The sequence below is a fragment of the Gallus gallus genome, chromosome 4 (assembly GCF_016699485.2).
Source record: "Gallus gallus isolate bGalGal1 chromosome 4, bGalGal1.mat.broiler.GRCg7b, whole genome shotgun sequence".
NCBI lineage: Eukaryota > Metazoa > Chordata > Aves > Galliformes > Phasianidae > Gallus > Gallus gallus.
Genome location: NC_052535.1, coordinates 78,409,297 through 78,434,103, shown reverse-complemented (window position 1 = coordinate 78,434,103; position 24,807 = coordinate 78,409,297).

Below are 24,807 nucleotides of genomic sequence, written 5' to 3'. Positions count from 1 at the left end.
TGGCGGCCGGCAGCCGCCTCTTGCGTGTCCCCGACAGGATGGCCCCTGTAGGAACTCGTACGAGGAAGGGGAGCAAAAAAGTACATCTGTACTACTTTAAATACATTTTACCTCGAAATAGCTCAATTAGAAAAGTGTGCTAGGGAAAACTAACAGAAACATTAGGGTAAAAGATGAATCACTTTATATAGCAAGTACTGAGGTATTTCTAGAATTACTATTAACACACTGAAGTAGCAGGTCCCTATTCCCCCTACCTGAAAATGCTACTAGCATTCACAGCTTCTGAGCTGAAGTAGAAATAACTTCTTGTGAAACCTGTGCCAAGAGGAAACAGGCTGAAAACTAGTGCATATTATTAATCTAAGATCTGTGCAGTTCCTGTAGGGATAGTCCATAGAACAAAGATCAAATGGATGTTGTATTTTTTGGTTCCTACATGTCATGATGGGAAATGAGATAGAAGGAATAGGAGCCAGGCAATATATATATATATGTGTGTATGTGTGTGTATGTGTGTGTATGTGCATATGAATACATATATGTATTAGAACACATATATATATGTTCTAATGTTTTTCCATATTATCCACTACCCCTTCTTTCAAACAGCTGACTTTGGAAGAGCCCTAGAAAAAAATTGTACGTATAGTAGGAGAACTTGCAGTCTCTTTACTTACCGTTTTTAACTGCCTTAGTTACTCACATTGCCTGTCTTTGAATTCAATATAATCCTGCTATAACCTTTCAAGGAAAGGTTGATTGAAATTGAACACAGAGGGTGAGACCCTGCGTTATGCGTCTAAGAGCTCAGAGCCTGCGGCATCTACAAACACAGACAGCTGATAAATTTGGACATAGTGATATTTTTCCATAAGTAGACATGGACAGATCGTATCAGTAGCCGATATCCCATACTTAGTCATCTGGATTGTCACTATTAACATGCAAAAGTGTTCGCAAAATAAGGAATGTTTCAATACACAGACTATCCATCTGAATTACTGTTTGGAAAGCATCACTTTCTCTTTGTTATTCTTTTGTTTATTACTCAACCATTCAAAGCCAAAGTCATCCAGTCAAAAAACAAACAAACAAACAATATTATGTTATTGAGGTTATGTTTGATTAAGAAGAGGATAGCAGTAACGTGTAGAAATCATTACCTTTCAGCTAGAAGTTATCTTCTATGTTAACCAGCAAGCATGGTGCTCTAAGTTAATCCCTTTCCTTTTGAATTAGCAAGGGAGGGTTTCATTTAAAGTTTAATGCATTTCAGCTGATGAGTTACCTTCTACCTGAGCTAAGGTCTTATATTGCATTAATGTAATTGCATTGATTCTTGTGAGAGAACTTTAAATTGACCTTCCAAATATTGGGAAGAACTCATCTGCCAGTAAATCCCCAATCTTGTGTGTGGTTATTTTACATGTAGGAAGCATGTTTCTAAAATACAGACATGGGATGAGCAGGAGCAGCTTGAGATTGCTTTGCATGCTGAAAATATGAATCATAAAAAAAGTTTTGCAATGGCCAAGAATTACTCTATTTCTTTTTATATCTAACTTCTTCCATATCAACTGAGTCCAATGAGTCTACAGAGATGTCTTTCACAATTTCATATAACAAGGCCCACCATGGACCAAAATAGTTAAACAATTTACAAAGCAACAAGTTGTCTCTATTCATTTAATAGTCATTCCTACTATAATTATGTCTTTTTCACTCCTATTTGGATTATTACAGTAAAGTAGTGATGAGCCATTCATTCATGACTTATTAAATATAACTTCATGTTCCTCTGTAACTCTTGCTCTTGACTAGTGAGAGACATTATACTTCACAGTCATTTTGCTTGTACTGAACTGACAAGCTTCCTGGTTGCATCAGCATTTCTGCAGATAATCAAAAGTTGTTTTCTTAATGGTGTTCAATGGAACAGAGGGCATCAAGGCCAGATGTATGCATGAGACCTAGAAAAGTCTCAAGGAAATCAATTGCAATTTCCAGTGCTTCCAGTATGAGTAATATCAAGCCTTGAATATACAGTCTGTTGATTCACATGGTCCAGAACTCTGAACAGATACATAAGTTCAGCATCTTTTTTTTAATGTTGCCCAAAACAACCTGAATACCACTGTATCTGCTCCAAATTTAGCAATGATTCTTCAGGAACAATTACTCATGTATTTTTCCAATTGCTTTTGTAAATAAGGAATAAGTCTGAAATCAGAACATCATACTTATCAATGAAACTCTCTGAAGATTGAGCTTTTTCAGGGTAATTCAGCACTTACTCTTGTGGAACAGATTTCTCAGCTACCAGCAGTCTTTGAAGACCAGAACCAAATCCCACTTCCCATGTTCTAATAAAACATCACGAGGTTTTGCTTGAGATAAACCAAATTCTACTCTTAAAAAGGTGCTTTATTTTTAGCATGTAAACAGTGCATAGCATATGCAGAAAACACAGTAGGGAAAAAGGGCACTCTATGAGAGGGTGTTGTTTTTTTCCTGTGAATCAGAAGCTGCAATCATCGTGAACATCATTTTAAGCCCATTGTTTTACATTTTCATTTAAGGCCTATGTTATCTGGCTTATGTTAATAGTGATTCTTCTTTTTTTTTTTTTTCAGATCTCCATGCAGAGTTAGCAATAAAGAAAATCAAACATGATTACACTGCTTTGCACTATAAAACTTCCCTTAGGGAATTCAGTAGTTTAAAGCCAGTAATTCTGTGATTACAGCTTTTGTATTAACATGCTTTTGATGAGATTTACAGGGTGACCCTACAGTTCTTGATTTCAAAGTATACCCTGTTGATATGCTAATATTTGTAAATTGCAGAGTGTTTGTACTGATATTTTGATGTTTGAATACTATCCTGTAGCTAATTAGCAAGATATTAAAAATATATATCTCTTATCTTTATGATTATGACTACTTTAAAATGAAAGATGATGGTTTAAAAATAGTTCTCTTCTTGGAAATCAATAAAGACCACACTCATAGCTGGTTACTTCTATGTCCTCCTTTACAGAGAAGGATCACAGTCTCTGCTGTGTGTTCTTACAGATGTAGCAGAGACAAGGATAGGTTACATTCATACTCAAGAGACAATGGTATGTGTAAAGTGGGAATCAGTGAGTGAAGAGAACAAGTATTACTGTTTTTCTAATTCACCAAGAATTGATAACTAGTGGTATAGTCAGATTTGTTTTCAGGACAAAGTCCAAACAGGTTAAGGGGTTAGAAACCTTCCATGGTAGTTAGGTTCTCAGTTCACAGGAGTGGACCTGTGGTTTAAACTATCCCCTTTCACTTCACATTGGTGCTCAGTAAGCTTACTATGTCTAGTTACCATGGGTTAGCTGGGACAGTGGTAAAACTGTCCATACTCCTCCCTAACAACCTCTGCTGCTCACTCTCACTGATATCACTAAAATGTGATAAAATGCAGAGGTTGCTAAAATTAGAAAAAAAAATAATGTTTGATCTTTCCATAGTTCACTGTTGGAATCTGTACTCTGCCCTTTTTAATTTGAGTTTTGCAGAATTTATGCATTGGGAGCACTTGATGAATAAGCCAGCAAGAGACAAGAACCTGAAATGCACACTGACAGTTTTCTAGTCAGTCTTCAGGCATAAATATGTGCTGTTCCAAAGAAATGTCAGAGCCTATGTAAGTTGACTGAGTCCTATTTCACCCCTGGATGAATCTGAAAGGAATTGCTTCTTCTAAAGTGCTATCAAAAGGGTATTAAAATGCTATGATTTTATTGAGGTTTACTATGAGCAGCAGTGAATATAATTGGCATCATCTGGTAGACTCACAACAAGTAAAAAGGTACAAAAATTGGTCCAAGGATAGATCAAAGTTTTCTTTACTTTGCCAGAACAATGACTTTTCTGAAAGACAGATGTTTTGCTTGGCTTCCCAAGCTGCCTTCCCAACCGCTCCTTCTTCAGCAGTCCTGATTCCCATTCCCAAAGCACATATGTAAAACATGATACAGTTTTGAACAGATTTTGAACTAATCCCAGTATGGGTCATCCAGGCATGAATTTGCAGGAAGACTAAAAGAGGCTCCAGCCTTCCTGATAGAAGAGTTAAAGAAGTATGGAATAGACTCATAGCCATGTTGTGCATAATCAAATCTCATGGTTAGACTGTGAATGCATCTGCTCCCATTCTCCATTTTAGCTGATCAGTAGCATTCAATAAGGCTTACAAAAGGCTGCTAGCCAGCTGCTTCCCTTGTATGGCATCAATGTTATCTCACAGCTATAGCCATTTTCTCAGAGACCTGCTGTATGCTCAGGCTTGTTCCAGGAGAGGAAGAAAGCATTTGATCCCAGCTAAACTTCTGCTGAAAATAACAGGTTTTCAGATCTTACTTATTTCTATTATTTCATGCCAAAAGACTCACCAAAAAAAAAAAAAAAAAAAAAAGCTAAAACAATATCTGCTAAATGCAACAAAATTCCCAGCAGAACTATGGAATTCCTAAATTCAGAATTCATACAAGCTCCTACAGCTCTTCTGCTGTTCATTTATTTACCAGTTCCATGGAGCGCCAGGCTTCATCTACTCTGTATCTACAGTGGTTAGAAGCAGGCACATGCAATGCTGGCCTGGCTTTATCCCTCTCCTCTCACAGCTGCACTGTATTCACGCTATAGGGTTTCCTGGAGAAACTTAGTTTCCTAGAAAACTAAGCTTGGGATACCACAGAAGGTCTTGACCTCAGCATCTTTAAAATGAATTGCACATGAAGTGATGTGTTAGAAACCAGAACTATTTCTTCGTACAGAACACTAAATTGATAAGGTGGGAAGAGTATGTTCTGCAGAACACTGGATACTTTGAGGTCAAAATTGCAGTAGCTTTGAGTTTGGGCTTCTACTTAAGTTTCAGGCTTATTTAGCATATATCATTTATCTCTACAATACAGTTCTATCAACCAAATAATCAAAATTGCCTATTTTGCCTGTGTACACAGCAAGCACAATTACAGACAGCACTGGCTCTACAAACAGTCCTCAAACCACTGGAACCCCTCAGAAAATATAACTGTCTACGGAAATGAAGTCAATTTCCTGTGCATATTCAAGGAGTGGAAAGCAAACTGAAGTTACTGGAATCACAGATCAGGAATGACTGCAGCTTCAGAACGGCTGGCCCTGGTTCAGGCATATTACCACTGAGTCACACTTTTGTAATTGGCTTCAGCCATAGCCCGATTGGTCCATTATGCCTATCTTGTGATTTGACACTGTTACACTAAATCACAGATTGATAAACCCGAAGCAATTTTCGCTGCAGTATATAGCTGCAATGACTTAAAATGGAAAACATTTTGTTCTTTTATGGCCTTTATCTGTTTCTGTGCTATTCCATGTAGTATGCATTTTCCTTTTTGCTCAGAACAGAAATAAGATGAAAATACTGTGAAAGTTTTTTCTCAGTTCCCTCCTTGGTATGACTGAAGTTTTGAAGTCCACTGAAAGAGAAAGCAAAATTATGTGTGTTTATCTTGTGATGGGAGCAGAGCCTTTAGTAATATTAGGCAAAAATAAATAAATACAAAGTGATTGTTGGTCTTCACTACAGAAAGGATCTCTCTAAACCAGTTGAGGGTATGAAAACATATATAATGATAAGACTTCAGAGACAGTGAGACCTCATCGTGGTCAGCTCGCTGTGACATCACGTGGGTAAGCATGCCAAAGTTCAGATTGGACATGCAGCTGAGAACAAGGACTCCCAAGTTCTATGCCTGCTGCTCTCTGTGACCACTGCACATTTCTTTGTCTATTCATCTGGTGTTTCCATGCACAAAGATTTTTTTTTCAGAGTGGAGTACCTGCAGCTTGAGGAACAGGTAAATGAAAACATTTGAAGTAGCTGCCCTTTCTTTAGAGAGCTAAACTAGTTTCAGCAACAGGTCCATAGGAGTAAGTGTTGGAGAAGAACAGGGCCATGCAAGAGAAACTGAGAGATACGTAGCTCCAGAATGTTTCCTGAGCACACGCATCAGCTAATTCACAGCATAACTGCCAGGAAATCCTGTAAGAAACCAATGTACCTTCTGCATCTCCCCACAGTGAATATTCCTAAAGAGGTGAGATTGGGCCAGTGCTTCCTCAAGCATTCTGCTCTAAGCTGAAGCCATTTTCCCATAGTGAAACAGCCCAGCTGCTCCCTTCCACAGCCCATGCTGGCCTTGTGTAGTTTATGTTCCCTTCAGTCTTAACTGCTTAATAAGCTTTACTGCTTAATGATTTTTTCTCCCCTTCTTCATGTAATACATCTGTATCTGGAGCTCTGAGGATTCTCTGTTAATAGCCTGTACTATTGTATTTTGTCACGTCCATTCTTGTGACTGGCAATTTATCAGTATTATTGATTGATGTAAAATTATAGACTTTCCAATCTTTCCTAGCCTGCAGAGTGTCTTTCAAGAACTCAGAATGTAGCTCAAGTGATGAAGAGCCATACTTAGCAGAACAGTTAAGAGGCTGCACTTTTAGAGCTATTACACTTGGGCTATTAAGGCAAAACACTAAATAGTGGTGCCAGGGTGAGTTATAGCTCTCTTGCTTCTCTTCTTCTCAGGAGTAGAGCACAATTTGTTTCTTCATTCTTTCTTTCTTTCTCTTTTTTTTCCTTTTTTTTTTTTTTTAATTTTGATATAAAACACTACTACAGCTGAAGACATATATTCTCATCTCACAGATAAAAAATACAAGATTGCAGTTTGAAGAATAAAATTATCTGCTGAGTGCCACATAAGAAGCCCGTGTGAGTTGAACTTTGTGCAATGGGGCCTCTACTGGGCCATGGCAATTTTGTACACATAGAGATGAGCAGTAAAAGGAAATTAATTGCTCACAGAAGTGACACCTGAAGGAAATGTTATCAAAATTAATTAGACTTGTTAAATAAGGAAAAACATTATTTGCTGAATACCTCATTGAATCTATTTGCTAAAATCTGTCGTAGCAGAATAAAGCCTTCACAGAAGTGTTCATGAATTGTTCAAGTTCTCAGCAAAGGGGTAAAATTCATGTTCAAATTTACAGAACCATTCAACAGAGCTTGAAGGTTGCTATGCGTTTGCTGAGCAATTTGTATTAGAATACGAAGTTTTGTAGGTGTTCTTGAAGTTAATAACTTTATCTTATCCCACTATCTTAATTGCTTAGAGGGTAGAAATTTGTTTTGCTGTTCAGTTTTAATCACATCTCTCTGCCCTTATGAAGAGATTTGTATACGTACACTTAACATATGCATGCTAGAGCATTATCAGTGCAATAGCATGGCTAAAGAGGCAAGGTAGGTGGAATAGGTTTAAATATGCTTTGCAAGTAAGGCCTACTGGTGCTTGAGAGCCACATGCCTTTGGAAGTAAGTTAACTATGCTTTGTAAAAATAACAGAACTACTGTATTTAGCATCTTGTAACTTACACTGGGTCTCATGGAAACATATGAAAGCATTCTGCCCCTCATAGGAACTGCATTTGCAGGAATTATACGTAATTAGTGCAAGAGTCCATAGGAAAGTCATTATATGACCAAAGTAACCAACAATCTCTTTAAATTGTGTTTCCACAAATGAAAAAAGCTCCTTTCCCCCTAGATCAGCCATTAGAAGAAATGGAATGATCTTCTTTAAAAAATGAGACTGATAAAGCTTTCCATAAAGGTATGTTTATCTTTTCAGCCCCTGAACAAATATGTCCTCTAGGATTACAACCAGGTGCAGTTTTTTTTTATTTGTTTGTTTGTTTTGTTTTGTTTTTTTTATCTTTCAACAATGGCTACATCTATTTCACTAGTTTAGTTTAACACAGGAGTGTGCTCTTAAAGCAAATTGCACAGTTTATTTGCTTTGCTCTTGGAGCAGTCTCGGAATGTAATCTGAATTCTCTTGGGATGAACAAAACAAGAACTTGTCCTGCAGGACTGCACACAGTATACCCCAACAGGCATCAGGCAGTCAGCCCATGGGATTGGACTAGAGCTAAGTTGAAGTGAAACCCCCCAAACATATACAGTGCAGACATTATGGCCTCAACACTAGCTCCTTCTCAAGTCAGATCTGTACCCACAGCACTGCTCCAGCTTCTAATATGCAGAAAATATCTCTGGGCTTCTTACTACCTGGCATCTAAAGAAGCTGTAGCCCCTATTTCATGTTCTTTTATCCCTCACAGAAATTTCTGACAAGAAATGTATGAAGCAATGCGTCAGTAGGCTGACTATAGAATTAATTTGTTAATTTTTCTTTCTTCCTTCTTAATAAACAAACAAATAAATACATAAATATCTAAATAATTCAAAACCAGAGCTTATGGAAAAGCAAGTTGGTGAAGAAAAGTCTCTGGTATATATGGACACTTCAGCATTTGGTTCTGTGTTACACTCCAGACATCTCAATTTACATTCAAGAAATCATTCAAACAGAAAATTGCGTAGACAAACCAAGAGAGCCATACTTTTAAATGTCCGTAGGACAATCCATATGTGCAGGCCATGAGAAGGTTATATCCATACATATCAGTTGGTTTTAGCAACCCATCAACTGTGAGAATGAGCCCAGCTCCTGAAAGTAAATCTGCAGGATAACATACATTCACAACTGCAATTTTTTTTCCTATTAGAGTACAATTGGACTCACAGTTTGGAATAGTCATGCTTGGTTAGTAAGGGGAAGGAATTCTTTCCACACAGAGTAGTCAGTACTGAAGTGGAAAATCAGTTATGTTCGTCACATCTGTGGATCCCTAGTATTTGCAGCCCTGTTTACTCCATTGATTTGATGTTGTCCTAACATCTTATTATGTGAAGAAATTATTCAGATACTATAACATTGTTTTTCTCTGATGAATCTGTGATGACATTTTAGTCTAAGAAGCAAACTGCTGTCAAAATTTAAATTCACATTTTAATTATATTTTTGTTTAAATACATCTTAAACATTTTAAAAATTATTTAAAATTAATTTTAAAATTGAAAGTAATTAAACTTTTAAATAAATAAATACAAGTCTGTTTAAGTATCATTTTACATATCTTAAGATTCTTTCAATTGTTCAGGTAAGAATCACTCAGGAGAAAGAAGGAAAAGAGTGCCCAACACAGAAATGAGACTGATGACAAACTGCTCTGGATTTTAACATTTGCCAGATCCATTGCAACCTTCACAGTTGTCCTTATCACTCTTGATGTTCTACTTATTTCACATCTTCCCTGACTTTCTTTTTTATCTTACTATACTCTTCTATAAATGAGAAAGGAGAGAAAGTAATGTAGTTCTGTGTTCTAAATTATTTTCTACTACATTTTAAATTTTGTGATTTTACCTCTTCTAAAAGATAATATTTTAAAATAGCTTTGAACTGCATTTGTGGGAATGATGACATACATAGACAATTATAAATCATACTAGAACCTTGGAAATTGCATCCTTTTTTGGGTGCATATGAAAATATGAAAAAATGTGTCTTCTGTTCCTCAGCAAGCATTTACTAGAAAGGAGTTACAAATAGTCTTATTGCTCAGCAAATATCAGTGTTTAGAGTTGACCACCACCTGCAGCATCTATTCGGTCTGTCTACCTGTATATTTTCCATAAAGAAAGACCTATTGTGCCTTCTGCTGCAAAATGATACTGAAGTGGTTATCAAATGGTGAACTAGAAGTTAAAGAAATGATGGAAAAACCATGCTTCCTGCTTCCATTGTTCCAAAGAGGTAATCTGATTAACATCACTGAAGGCAGCTTTTCAAGGCTGTTTCATTTGGTACTAAGGCTCCCAGAAGTCCAAATCCCTTAACGTCCCCTGAGAAATGTGAGGAATTCTTGATTGCCAACCAGAAGACTATCAAATTTCCCACCCAAGGGGCCTGGGCCCTCAGCCCAGTGAGAAGTAAGGCTGCAGAGGGCCCATGGGAAGGAGCAGAGGTTACTGCAGGTAGGCAAAGTGGAAATATTTGGTTTATTTTTCTGCAGGAAGAAAAATGTTTCAACTTGCCTATCTGTTTTGTTTCAACTCAGTTTGCAGCCTTTTTCTTGCTGGGCTGGGAGATGGTGATTTGGGATTTGAAGAATATTTGTGTGCCTGAATGAAGTCAGAGCATGCTTGCTTGGAGGGAAATGTGTTACTTGTGTTGCTCACTGTGACGCGGCTCCTTTTGATTGAAAGGAACCTGCTGTGACTTACTACTGAAATTACAGGAATCTTCAATAGAGCAGCCAACAGCCCTTGCAGAGGGACAAAAATACAGAAGGGAAAATGCTAAGGTAGAATAAAGTTGGTGGCAAAGGGTGTTGTTTATATGAACTGTTCCTGCTATGAGCTCAGTAGTGACCTTGTCTCACATAGGTCAGTAGAGCTTGTATCAGCAATGGAAGTATTTGCAAGCGTGGTCACAAATGGGGATTTTGCAGAAATTCTGGCAGTTTCTATCTGAGTCCCCCAATGAGGATGGAGTAACAGCAAAGGTATGAGGGGCCAAGCCACTACAAACCCCAGGGGTTCACTGCAATCCATGGGCACGGCAATAATTTGGCAGCTAATAAATACACCCTGTTCCCTTATTGGCTCTCCACATAACATTTTCTGTTTCTCTTCTCTTCCTATTGCTTCTGATCTCTTCAGATCACTAACTATATATAGTGCCTGCAGTAGAGATCTGACACAAACTCTAACAACAACCATAGTAGTAGTTATGCTGGAAAACATCATTTCTTTAAATCTAACACAAAAGCATTAAAATACCCTCTTTTTTCAAAAAGCCTGGCAATCAAGTTTCTTAACTGGTTTCAAAGAAGTTTGATTTCAGCTGATCACTGAAAATTAATAGGCCAGAAGGCAGGAAAGGAAAATTGTCAGATTCATAAAAAGCACATTAAAATAAGATTCAACACAATAAATTGTTTATTCTTATTTTTGCTTTACACGCTCTATATAGTGAGCTATATTCAATTATGGAATAGATAAATTCTAAACAAATTAACTTTTGCATGCTTAAAAGAATTAAGAGACTTAAAAGAAAGTGGCTGTTTGTTTTGTTTGTTTTTTTGTGTGTGTGTTTTGCATTTTGTGCAATCGTTTACTTACTTGCTGAAAAGGCAATGTATTTTCTTTAGGCAATGTTGAACATATGCCCACTGTTTACTTGCTTTGTTCACATCAGTGCAGTTCTTTATCAGTCATTTACCGCTGTGACTCCTCACTCCTGGTCCTTTCTATGTTCCTCCTCTTTACTGTGTCCTCACATGACTTTTCAGCTTAAATCTAAGCAATCCAGCTCACAGCATTTCCTCTTCAGTCATCAGTGACATCAAGATGGCACTAATGACTGAAGGTAGATTCTGTCAAGTATGTGGCACACACAGTCCAGTGGCTGGCATTGGACTTACCTTCCATCACCACATAAGACTCTTCTGAAGTTCCAGTACTATGGACAGCAATGCTTGCCCACTGCAGGGACTGAGCTGGGGTTTTCTGAAGCTGAATATAAGACTGTAGCAGAGCAGCCACATTCTGCAAAAGGGTTCTGTGGAAGCTCTCTCTTCTCTAGACCAAGTACTAGCAATGAAGTATTTGCTTCTTTGGTCTAGACCCAAACAGGAAAAACTGCTCAGAAAGACCAACACAGGGAATGCACTGTTCATCTGAAGTGTTGACAGATAAAATAAACTATGTTAGTAGAACTTGTGCTTCAAGAAGTTGTGTTGGAGGAAAAGCTGGACATTCTTTGCATGCAAGAAAAAAGCCCAAACCCTTCGAGAACAGCACCCAAACCAGATACAGACTTTTTCAGGTGTATGTGTTCTGCCTTTGTGAATGATTAACATCAGAAAACATAGAGCACACAGGAACACAGTTTGGGGAACAATGCTGTCTTGGAAATGAGAGATATTTGATTATCTTCTGAATCTGCTATCTCAAGAATGATTCATTGATGCCAGTGGACACAAAAGCGAGGAAACTATCACGTTAGTACAGACATTTTTCATGTATTGATTTCATGAAAAAAAAAAAATCACTAAGCAAGGCATACAATTGCTAAGCAAGGAAAATCTATTGCTATTGATGGATGTAAGGAAATAATCTTGGGAGAAAAACAGTGTTAGGTTGAACACAGAAGTGTGCAAAGGTTATAGCAAAGTTCTGCAATCCAACAGATCATCTTTTCAACACATTTGCACAGCTTCTAGTTCAGTGGGAGTCTTGATCTATTACTTTGGCCCCTAAGCTGTAATCCATATACAACTCACGTCATCTGGAAATTAGTCTCCAGCTCTCAGCGGCATAGCAGATAATCACATCTAATGTCTTCTTATTCTGTGCTTCAAACATCCTCCAGTGAGTTACATTAAGACTAAGCTTCATTCTCTCGCTTGAGGCTGTAAGCCAAAAGACAAAAGGAATTAAGAAAATAAAGTATGCATGTATAAATGTGAAAAAGCAAAATATCATTACATTCCCTGAAGCATCTGTGCTTCAGGAGGACCAATGGCAATATGGTTTATTAAAGATGATTCTGAATTATGCAGTAAAATCTCCAACACAGAGTCAGCCAAAGCACAGCTTTCTTAAATAGACAGTTGCATGCAATTATTTGTCTAAACTTTCTGAGCATTTTTTCTTTCTGTGTATGCTGTTAGGCACATGTGTGCAACAGTGTACTCCTACTGAATTCAATAGTATGTTTAAACTCACATGTGCTTAATTACTTTTCTGGATGTGGACCTTGGGTTCACTCTCCAAAGAAGAACATTTTCTTCTCTTCTTAATCGGTGCTTTCTTTAAAAAAAAAAAAAATTGAGGTCATTATATGCTGTTCTCTGTCACAGCTGAAACTCCTTCATGTGTTGCACTGGAAAGTCGAACAATTTTACCAACCCTAAATGAAAAATCTTTCAGCATCAGCAGTCTAATCCCAAATTAGCTCGTGTTTCTTCTAAGACAATGATTATCACACCTACTGTTTAATGCCAGCTTAAGCAGCAGAACAATCTGAGGGGGGAAAAAACACCCTCATTTACATTAGTCTTACTCTAGTTTTTAAGTATCTGTTTTCTAATTAGAAATCATTCTAATTAGAATCATTTACTGAGAAACGGTGGTAAACCCAACACAGGCACAATTGAATTCTTTCTCTTCTGTTACCTATTAGTTTAACAAAAGTCACACTAACTTATTTTCCTAATATTTGTCTGAAAAGAGGCAGAGTTCATCAGCCTAAGGGAGAATGTGAACGGTAAAATAAAGCCATGCAGGGTGTTCCTGTTCCCCAGTAGCCATTCATAGTGGGACCATAAACACTTTCCGGCTCTTCCTCTGCTCTGCTGTTCCTTGGTAATGGGGAGACTTCTAACTCCTCCTGGCATAGGGAAGGCCCTCACAGCCTTGTTTGGGCAACAGAGTTGCCAAGGCCATCCCTGGGACTGATTGTAAAAGCACAGCTCATGGTTTGGCCTCACCCAGTTCATCCCAGTCATCTGTGTCCAGCCCATAATTCCCTCATCTTTCCTTCCTGTGTTTGAAACCCATAAAATAAACATGGCTAAATAAATAAAAAACTCAATAAATAAATGAAAATAAGATAAATACATGAATAAGTGTTATACAAATACAGTTAAAAAAAATAAATCACTAGAATGACATTCAGTTTAAGAGCAATAGTAGATGTGGCCTAATAGTAGATATGTTTCAAGGCCAAAGCTGACTCCAAAGCAAGGGTCAGAATCTGATAGTTTTAACCATTCTGTTGTATCTGTTGTCCTATTAGCTGCCAAGGGGAAGAGGAGTTTAGAATCTGGTACCTTTCTGGTGAAAATAGAGTTTGACTTTTCTCTTAGCATTACCTTCAGTGTGTAAAAATAGAAGAAAGCATGAAATAATAAATATGCATCTATTTGTCATGGTTTTATGATTTTTGGTAATCGGTATTCCACATCATAACATCATGTAGTGCACTGTGAGTTAAAGATTTAATGCTCCACTTCCAGGCGTCTGTGTGGAAGAGAAGAAGAACTACATATCCCAGAGGACTTTGCGTTCAGAGAGGAGATACAACCCCTGGCAAGGTCACGAGACATTCCCTTTTTTCCTTTGGCTCTCCTCCCTGCTGCTCAACCTGACTGCAGGTGCTACCTCAGTGTTGTGGTGAGGCCTTTCCACCTTTTGGAAAACTCTCTCATTGTATTTGATTTTTTAGCTTCAATTCTAATTATATTGTATTATAGTGTGTTATCTTGCATTCCGATACCATACTTAGTAAATTAGTTTGTTTCTCCTCAGATCGTTGCCCCTGTTTGTAATTATTCAGGGTTCCCTCTTTCCCCTTTGCAGAGACGTGGATTCTCGAATCCCTCCACCCCACTAGTCACAGAACTGGGCCGAGCGAGCGCGTAAACCATTGACACTGTTCCATCTTTCATCTCATAATAAATGTGCATCTATTTCATCTTTCATCTCCCATCTTCCACCACTTTTCCTCCAGAGTCACATGCTGGATGTTCCCATGGCAGAGCAATTTTTAATTCTGACACATGATAACAATTACCGCTGGCTATGTCTGTTTCATGCATGAGCAAAAGAAACAAATGTTGGATATGTAAATCATTCTCCTTTTTTAAAAATATTTTTTTATTTTTTGGTTCTGACACAGCCAGAGGATATGAGGCTGTCCTCACTGGGTGCTGCTCTCTGTGTTTGGAATGTGCCCATATTGGTTCACTGCCCTGGACTGTAAAATCAAAGAAAAATGTGAGAAACACAATCCAACATGCCCTGAAGTTCAGAGCCCAGGCCCAATGTTTTCCATTCAAGGTTTGAATTCTTCTAATACAGTTCCTATGTGTGTGTGTGTAGTTTGGCTTCAGTATTTCCTGAAGGAATGTGTTCTCACAGCTAAACAGAATACCTCCCTGGGGGCAGCTTTACAGTTGCTGCAGCACGGAGAGAAAATCAGATTTTACAAAGACTAAAATGGAGTACATTCTGCTAGGGTATAAAAAAGCTTCATGCTTGACATCATTAATGGTCAAATTATAACATGAAAAAGAATATTTTACTGTGTTTGGATCAGGAGTCTAGAAACTTTGCCTATCTTTGCACAAAAAAAAAAAAAAAAAAGGAAAAAAAAGGAAAAGGAAAAAAAAATAATGAGAAATAAATATAGGAAAACGATCAATATTTTCTAACTATAAAAAGGCTCCAACAAGGCACCCTTTCAAACCATTCTTTAAACGTTCCACATGCTTTGTTAGTTTGTCTCTTTTCCTGAGGCTTGATCTGCTAGCAAAGAAGTGTTTTAAATACAGATGAACAAAAAGACCAGCTCAGAGCTTTTTGTCATTCTTGCAAATGCTGATTCCTCTTCAGGACTACTCAGCCCAGGCACCAAGTCTCCTTCAGTGAGAGCTCAGCATCCTCAGAGAGTAACAAACATATTTAGCCTTCTCCCAGCAAGTTCAACACTTAATAACAGGGCTCAGGCAATCTCATTAAAGATTTTTTTAGTTCCTACTCCTATGAAAGTATAAAGCTAAACCGAGCCAGTTTATTGGCATCAAGAACCTACACGCTGTGTTTGGAAACATAACTCTTCTTTCAAAAGTATGTGTAAAGCAGAATCAAAGAGTCTGCTTTGATCACTTTGATACTTTCCCGAATGTTGCTCAGTTTCTTTGACTCTATTCGCCACATTTCCCTTTGGTGTCAGAGCGAAAGTGTTGCAGACAATGCTATCATTCTCTGCCTGGTGCACTGTTTTATTACCAAAGCACATGTATCTAAATTATGCAATAGGAAGAACTGAGACCGTGTATTTTACATGAACAAAGTTGATGCCAAACTTCTTGTCAGTGTACAACTAATGAATAAAATAGGTTGATGAGCGTGGTTTGCAGTATGGCAGCTACTGTGTTACTTATACGTGTGCTTTTCACACTCCCATGAGCAAGCCCATCCTTTCCGAGAGCGCCACATAGCAGTGTACTACTCCTTGCACAACAGATAATGATGTGTTCAGGTTGGGGTCCAGTGGGGCAACTGTAAATCTCCCGTGAAGTCAGTGCAGTACTACATCTTCCTCTGGGCTCAACTGGGAAGCCTGCAGGCTCTATTTCAGGCAGCTATGGGCTCTCTCCTGGAAGACCACAGATCCTGGTCATATCTCTGTATATCTACAGAGATATTCTACATATTCTGTATATTCTACAGCACAGAAGTAGAGTTTCCAGCTTGCCTGGGTTCTGCAGGCCTTGTACGCCTGAATTTCTACATTTACTAGTGATGGGGATGGGGATATATAGAGAGGGTGTCTAAGGGACACTTCCTTCTCGATCGCTGCTACAAAACTTCCAGTGATCAAAGTGCTTCACCATGAGAGCAGGACACGGACCCAAACACTGGAAAAGTAATAGGGCTACCAATGAAAGGGAGGTAAAAGAGAAAAAATGTCCATGTATGCCATCTCACAATGAATATTCTCATTGTGCATTTTGCACCCCTGCAGTGTGAATTCAACTTCCCTGACCATGAGTGATTAGAAGTGTGAAAAGTGTGTACAATATCCCAGGTGAGCAAGTCCCTGCTTCTGCAACGGTATCAATATATCCCTGAAGTCAACACTTCTGACCTATTCTAAGATTATACCCACATTTTTTTCATGGCAATTCTGACTTAGAGGCTTATGATGATCCCAGAGGTAATGAGTAAATGTGCTTTATTAAACATAGCTCCTTTTTTTTTTTTTTTTTTTTTTATCCTCTATCATTACCAGATATTAACTCTTGTATTATATGAGACACGTCATGCAAAGACTAACACGCAAATACAGCGTTAGATTCAATTATTTCCTTTAATTCAGTCTCTACTTATCTTTACTTATTCCTTTAGGATATTCTGATCTTCTTCTGTGTTGATATTGGTGCCTATATTTTTGTTTATAAGCTATGTCAGTGGTAGGGTATAGATGATGATAAATATAGTAAAGATAACACTTATGGCCATGTAGTCTTTATGTTCCTGGGAAGTCACTGTTTCACACAAACTACTTGATCATGATCACTACATGATCATATGATGAATATATTAACTCTGGATAATTTAAGATAAACAGACAGAGTTTTCCTTTAGTATTTACCAAAGATTACTGGAGAGTTGGGCAGCCTCTTTTCCTCTTGTGCATTCACGTTTTCTCTCTTTGGGGGCTATTTCTCTCAAGGAACAATGTTGTAACAAAGAACATTTCAATTGCTTTTGCAAACTTCAGCACGACTTTACTCTTGTATACTCTGTATATGTATATCAGAAGGACACTTTACATTTCAAAAGCAACAGCCTCTCAGAGTTTTAGAAGACAGCTTATTATTTCAAAAGAGCTTCTCATTTGCAAGAGTAGCCTGAGCTCTCAGCAAGGAAGATCATTGCAGTGACTCACTAGTTCTCATTGCTGATAAGATTGCTTTTTGCCCCAAACACGGTTTGCTTGGTTTTTAGCTTGGGAAACTTCTTTAAATTCACCAGTGACTTTGCCAGCTAGACAACAACAGCATCAGAGTGTGAATCACACCATTTCAATAGGCTGATTGTGAAATAAATATGAACAGGAACAGCAGGGGGCTGGCTTTTCTTTAGCAGTCACAGTTTCCTTTTCACTATATGCCCTTAAAATGCCTAGGCAGCCTATTAGCAGAGGAGAAGATTGATAGAATTGCATTTACATTTTAAATCAAGCCAAGTTCTTGCTTCCCCAGCCACAACCCTTCTAAGACATCAAACAAACAAACAAACAAAAAAATCAAAACAAAAAGAGAAAGCAGCAGCCGAATAGAAAGGAGGGAAATAAATGTTAATTTGCTTAGTCCTCTAATGGAAATTAGCTTAATGGTCCAAAATTAAAAGTATCTCTGTTAAAGACCTTGGCTTGTTCTGCACATGAAAGGCCTAGCACTGCATCTGGGGTGATTTGTCACTCAAAATATTTCTGTTCATGTAGATCCTCAGTGCAGACCCGGCTGTAATGGGTCTGTCTTATATTTGTATTGTGATTTCTCTTTTATTTTGGGAACAATTGTCAGAGTAAAACCAAACTTTCTAAACCCATCTGTCTGAGTAAATACACCGCTGCTGTGAAAGTTCCCCAGTCCACCCTAGGGTCTGACTCAGCTTTTGCCCAGCTAATGGCCACAAATACCCATCACTTGGACACCTCAAGCCAAAGCCTGCTGGCTTAACTAACATTCATGGCAATGTCCACGGCAATGGCCATTTCCTGGAAAGCCACCCATAAGCCAGCTCTGCTGGCAGGAGGGGACCTGGTCAGCACTTCATTCTTGCAGATGTTCTCCAACTACCTGCTTGAGCACCTAGCTCAAGAGCAATCTGCAAGATGTTCTCCAACTACCAGTTAAACTATTTCAGGCATACGCAGAGCTCCATTTCACATATCTTCAACTACTCTTAGTCATCTGATTTCAACAAATACAAACTAAAAACACTTGTAAGGGTAGTTAGTCTTCTGAGAATTCATTAAATGTGGTTCAGAAGCAGAAGAAGATTACTTTTCTGTTTTTAAAATCGAAAGATCGTGACGAAGAATGAAATTCAGACTTAAATGTTAATTATATCTGAAACAGACTGGATTTCTGACATGCTCCAATACTTTTCCTTTCAAGGCAAGTTGACAGAACAAAAATATAGTGATTAATCAGTTTATTCATTTTGTTAAACAGAATGAAACTCCACTTATTTTCATCACTTCTGTGTTTTACCAAGTAAAGAAATTTGTCAGCTATTTCACCTTACTTATATATTTCTGTGCCTCAGAAGAGTATTTATGTACAAGGTACTTGCCATATTGTTTGGTTTTAGGGCACTGAGTTTCAGCCTGTTTCATATCTCCAACAGGCAGCACAATGCTCTCTGTGAGAAAGGAGAAATAATGCATCTGATGGACTGAAAACAAGTTTAAATCTAGAGTGAGACTGTAGAAGTCTGAGACCTGTGTCACTGGTTTCAGTGTGGGTAGGATTTCTTTCATTGTACTTAACCATTAAATGTGAAAAGCAGTGAGCACAAAAAAACCAGAACTATGGAGACATGATACGTTACACGGATTCCTGATTTACCCTCTCAAACAATAATTTGTTTTACCTTGCAGTCGTGCTAGTCTCATGCAAGAGCTGCTATTTGTATCTAGAAATACACACAGCAGCATAAGCTTTGACATTTGCAGGTTTCTAGGCAAGAATAAACAGAAAACTGAACCTCCCAGCATGCTAAGCAACTAATAGAAAGCTCCTGAGCAGGCTGTATCTCTGCGGAGAAGCCTCTTTCGATTCCTGTTGGCTTGAATTAGGCTGTTATAAAGACCTCGCTCTCAGTTTCATCCACTTAATTTCTTTGAGTAACGTAATGCTTCTGAAAGCTGTGGGAATAACAATCTTAGAAATGGAGTCCTTCATTTCCTTACAGATTAAGCCCAGCACGGACAAGAGCTCCTTAGAGGGACAACCTCCACGAGCAAGCAGATAGCTCAGGCCTCACTCTGAACCCAGTCCTGGAGTTCCCCAGTGGCCTTGTATCATAGATAAATTTGCAAGGTGCATACACTTATGTTGCTCTGATGCATTCCTTGCCTGCTGACATCATTTTTCATCACAAGTGTAATTAGGGAGAATGGGATGCTGACCAGCAATGATAAGACTTGGAGTTATCTGCCATATTTGCATGTGTAAAGGAGAGAGAGAGAGCAGGAGAGAGAAGGAAAATAGGAATAACTTGCTTTTAATGCTGAACACTGCTCTAAAACCAGACAAGGCTCTCTCCCCATTATCCTGCAACCGAGGTCCTCTCTTCAGTGTTAAAGCACGGTTGTAACTTAGGATAACACAGCAAAACTTGGAGGCAGACAAGGCACAAGAAAACAAGGCAGCTCTGCCACTGAAGAACCCCTGTTACCACACCACAGATGCGTGTGGGCTTCTTAGAGGTTAAATTGCCTTTTTCTTAGCAAGACACTGAAGGCTTAAGGCTCTAAATCCCTCACTACTCAAATCAATAAGCCCTGCAGTCGCTGAAAAGAGTACTGCTGGCAGGACTAAAACCACATAATCTTCTGTCTCCCTGTCATTTATGGCAGCCTTCCCACAGCCTCCAACGAAAGTGCCATTATCCCCATTACACAGTCAGGAGCTGAGGCCCAGACAAGTCTGGGTGTTGTCTGCACTGCAGGGACAGCAGCTCATGGGGACATCTCCAAGCGACCATGAGCGCTGCTCTGACTCTGCTCCAGGGGATGGCAGGAGCTTGCAGCCCCACTGCAAGGATTCTTTGTCTAAGAACAGGCTTTCATAGAACCATAGAATCATCAAACAGCTTAGGTTGGAGGGGGCCTAAAGATCACCTAGATCCACTCCCTGCCAGGGGCAGGGCTGCCACCTGCCAGCTCAGGCTGCCCAGAGCCCCGTGCCACCCAGTCTTGATGCCTACAGAGGTGAGGCATCCACAGCTTCTCTGAGCAGCCTGTGCCAGTGCCTCACAAAAGGCTCACAGCTTTGGAGTATGTTTCCACAATATATGTGTATATTGTAAAAGAAAACGACATCAGTATTGAAAAAAGAACCCTGTACCACTGAGCAAACAAAGGGGACTTGAGCTTAACAATCACTGCAAAATGGTGTTGCAATGCCAGTACATCAACAGCCCTGAAGTCCTGCCTGCCTTGTCCGTTGCCTGCAGCTTGGCCAAGCTGCGCACACCACCTGCAAGGATGCAATGCCAGCCTGAAGGAGGAAAAGAGACACACTGGGTCATCCTAGCTTAAAGCATGGGCACGCATTACAGCTGTACACGGCATCCCATCTGCACCACAGCAGTGTGAGAGGCTGCACAACCTGCATCCAAAATTCAGTGCTGATATCTCAACAAAACACAATATGGACAATGCACGGGCAGCAGCCAGGAAAAGTAAGACAAGGCCTCAACCAAAATGCCAGGCTTTCCCAGAAGGCTGTGAACACCTCTTTTGTGCTGAGCTGGCAGCTTGCAGGGCAGTTCGGCTCAGCTCTGAAACAGGAAGTGGCACATCTTCTGCAACAGCAAGCTCAGTCATGGGCTTTGAATTGCTTCCTAAGTATACAAGGCTTTCTCTGTAAAGAGCTGTTTTGATTTTCTTTTCCTATTTTTCAGTATAATAGGAAGCTGACTTCATAAAATGTCTCACAGCAGCTCCCAACTATTTTAAAATAAACATTTTCATTAAACAAGTGGATTTTCATATTAGGAAAGCAGTAGCTTGAAAGGGCTTTTGTGAAAAGTCTGTGGAGGTCTGGGTACACCGTTCAAACACGGGAGGAATTTCTGCCTACATAGTGAGACCTTTGACTTTTAGAAAAATATTATTGTTTGAGTTTTCGCTAACTTGGAAGAGAAAAACATACCTGAAAATTGTTTAAAAAATAAAAAAGATTTGTATGCAGTTATGTCATGATAGGATTTTAGTTTGTCTCTCAGCCTGTGTCTGCTTTTGCTGTGGAATATTCCTTATAAAAATGAGTAAATAAACATACTGTGAGTAGATCTCATAGGATGTGATGATATCATACTTTTCATGAGCAGATAAAACTCAAAGAAAATATGTGCCTCAGTCCTTGGAGCCCTTGAAGGACGATTCTAAGGATGCGTCCATGGTGGAGTGAGATGTGCACATTATGTTGCCCATCTGAGATGGAGCGATGCTGATTTTCTCCTGCTGTGCTGCCTTGTAACCCCGGCCCAAGCATCATGCCACAGACTGGAAGGGCTGTGAGTAGCAGCTTCTCCATAGGTGCAATCCTCAGGAAACTTTTGGCTGTGACATATTTTGATCTTTGTCCTTTCCCTAACTGCAGCTCTCAGGGTTATTTCTATGTCCATTTTGAATCTATGCTCTCAGGTGTCATTAGCCTTTGAGAGAAACAGCTTGCTGTAACCCCATTAACGATCTTTTCTGCCCAAGGCAAGATATGCTCCAGAATTAATAAGCTGCTTTGCATATGTGACAAATGTGATAAAAACAGTCATCAAAAAGTGTCTGGAGTTTCAAGGGCTTTGGTAGCTGCATAGCTGGTTCAGAGCTGTGCCAGGTGCCAATTACAGAAAGGACTCCCAGTGCCTGGTGTCACTAGCAAGTTCTCCTGAAGTCACCACTGAGCTTCTCAGAGAAGTTATTTGCCTGTATGCAGACTATAAATTGAACATATTTATAGAGCAAGGATAAGATGATAAGATACAAATAGAAGAAAACTGAGAAGAACTTCTGACTTTTTTGAATTGAATTGCATATTCTACACGCTGAGCTGTGCAGAAGCTGTGCAGAAATGCTGATGAGCTAGGAGACACTGGAAAATATCCATCTGGGCCAGAATCAACTATGCATGAAATCTGGCCCAGAAACAGGAAGATTTAGGTGAGGAAATTAAACTCTGGTCCTTCTTTTACAGCTCTTTCCTGAAGAAAAGAATAAATAAGAAGTTGTTTTTCCTGAGATTTCTGAGGGTAGCTCATTTTTTAAATTATTTGAATGGATGTCCATATCAGGGTGGCTTTCCTTGAGTTAGTCTGTCTGGGATCAAAGAGAAACCACAATGCAGAAATGCTGCAGCTGAGCAAAAATGTCAGGGCAAATTAATCCAGCAATTTTATCCCTTCACAATGCAGAGTCTTTTATTTGGTTGGTTGGTTGGTTAAACGCTTTCGCAATCGGCATTTGGATCCAGCTTTTGCCTTGCTGAGTGGGACAAGATCTTGGTAGCTCAGTGAATCATTGCATTATCTTGTTCTTCAGGAAGCCTCGATCGGTGGATCATTTCCCTGCCTGCTGGTGGCAAAGCATCTCTACCAGAACACAGGGCTCAGTAAATCTCACCTCTCAAGGCAAGGATGTTCACAGATATGCATGCTGAATGTGTGGGCCAAGGTAGACTTCAAGTGCCAAGGCTTGAGAGGTAGATGACAGACCTTTCATCCTCATTCCATTCGTTGCTACATCAGTACTAGGTTATCCAAACCAACACCTTCAAAACTGAGAAAGAAATGAAATCCATGTCGGGTGATCAAGGATGTGACCTCCAGGTAAGGCTCCTGCGGCATGGGGCTTCCAACCCAGCTTGGGACTTTGCATTGGGCCATAGGATGCTACATGCTTGCCTCTCTCCCCATAGGAAGCCAAAGTACAGCACAGTTTATAATGTAATTCCAAATCACTCAGGGAACCTTTCACATTAGCCCATGCTAAAAAGAGGGACTTTTAAACAGCTTTCTGCTGCCTCAATCTGGCCCAGACACAGAACATGGAGAGTTATTTTACTGGTGTCACTTGTGACAGGCACTCAGACAGCTTTCTTTTAGAGCATGATCCACAGTGTTTTACTCAAAATGGAGTCACCACCAAGCTTGGTAGAGGTAAAATATCATGAAAGACAAAATGCTCACAATGAATAAATGAATAAATGAATAAATAAATAAATAAATAAATAGGAAATGCTTAATATCAAAGACATCCTTAGCAGTAGTTGTATTGCTTATATCTTGTATGGAGAGAATGTTTACACTGTTCAGAAATATGCTCTTCTGTCAGAGCAGCTACATTTTAGCAGCTTGCCAAGCAATAATATGATAGAAGGATAATATTTCACTGCCACTCTCAGCTACTGTTTACAGTAAGGAGATGATTATTAAGAGCCTGTTTCTTTACTGGCAAGGCTCACACAGAGAAGAATCCTTTCCTTGGATATGCATGAGGTAGTTTTGTTTAGGACTACAATCCAACTGCTGTGTGCCACCTTATTTTCAAAGGTAGAAGGTTTTCCAGCTTCACTTTGGCTCTTCATTCACTTGCCTAAACAACTCCCTTTCCTAAAATAAAACCTAAAAATAAAACCCAACAGCCCATTTTCCAAAGGCAGCCCTAAATTCTCCTTGTTGTGACTCCCAACAGTTGAAATTTTTCTTTCCTCACAGGCTACTTATCACGTTACCATTCAGGAGCACACGACTTTAACAAACAAATCATTCTCTGTAAAAGCAAAGAAATAAAACAAGACCGTACAAAGCAGATCTGTTTCCTTGTTTCTTCCAGGTATTTGAGTAGATTCAAGTCAGAATCCTCTACAAAATACAGAATTCTTCTTTTTCCCAAGACTCTGATTTTCTCTCCAAAGTGACTGACAGGAAGCTCCTTTATTTTACAGATGCTTTGTCATTTTCCCTGCTCTCATCTTCAAGTGGGAATTCCCAGTTTAATTCAATGTCAGGGGGATTGTGCCCTCCATCAGATATTTCCCTATTTTGGTCAATACCAAGCTAGAACCTCAGTCTGAAAGGTGGTGGGTTCTACTGATTCCTCTGGGAAGTGGGAGGGTAACTTGTGAAATAAGCAGTTCTTCAATGAAAAGCACTTCCATTCTACAGGATAATTAACCTCTAACAACATATGTTCAGCCCCATGCCTGCTTCACAGCATCTGGATGTCTCAGCTCCGTCTGAAATCTAATAAAGGAACAGAGCCTCATAAATCTAACACAGAAAGCAAAATGGTGTTTATACATTTACGACAGCCATATAGAGGTGCATTAATTCTATCTGAGACCCAAATGTGTAAATATACAGCTCTCCCCTGGTAGCCATTGCAAGCACTATTGGCTTTGATTTAGAAATAGAGAGCGTCTGCATAGGTTGAAAAGAGGAAATAATACAGAATCAGAGGTCTCCCTTATAGAAGTAACCTTTCAGGC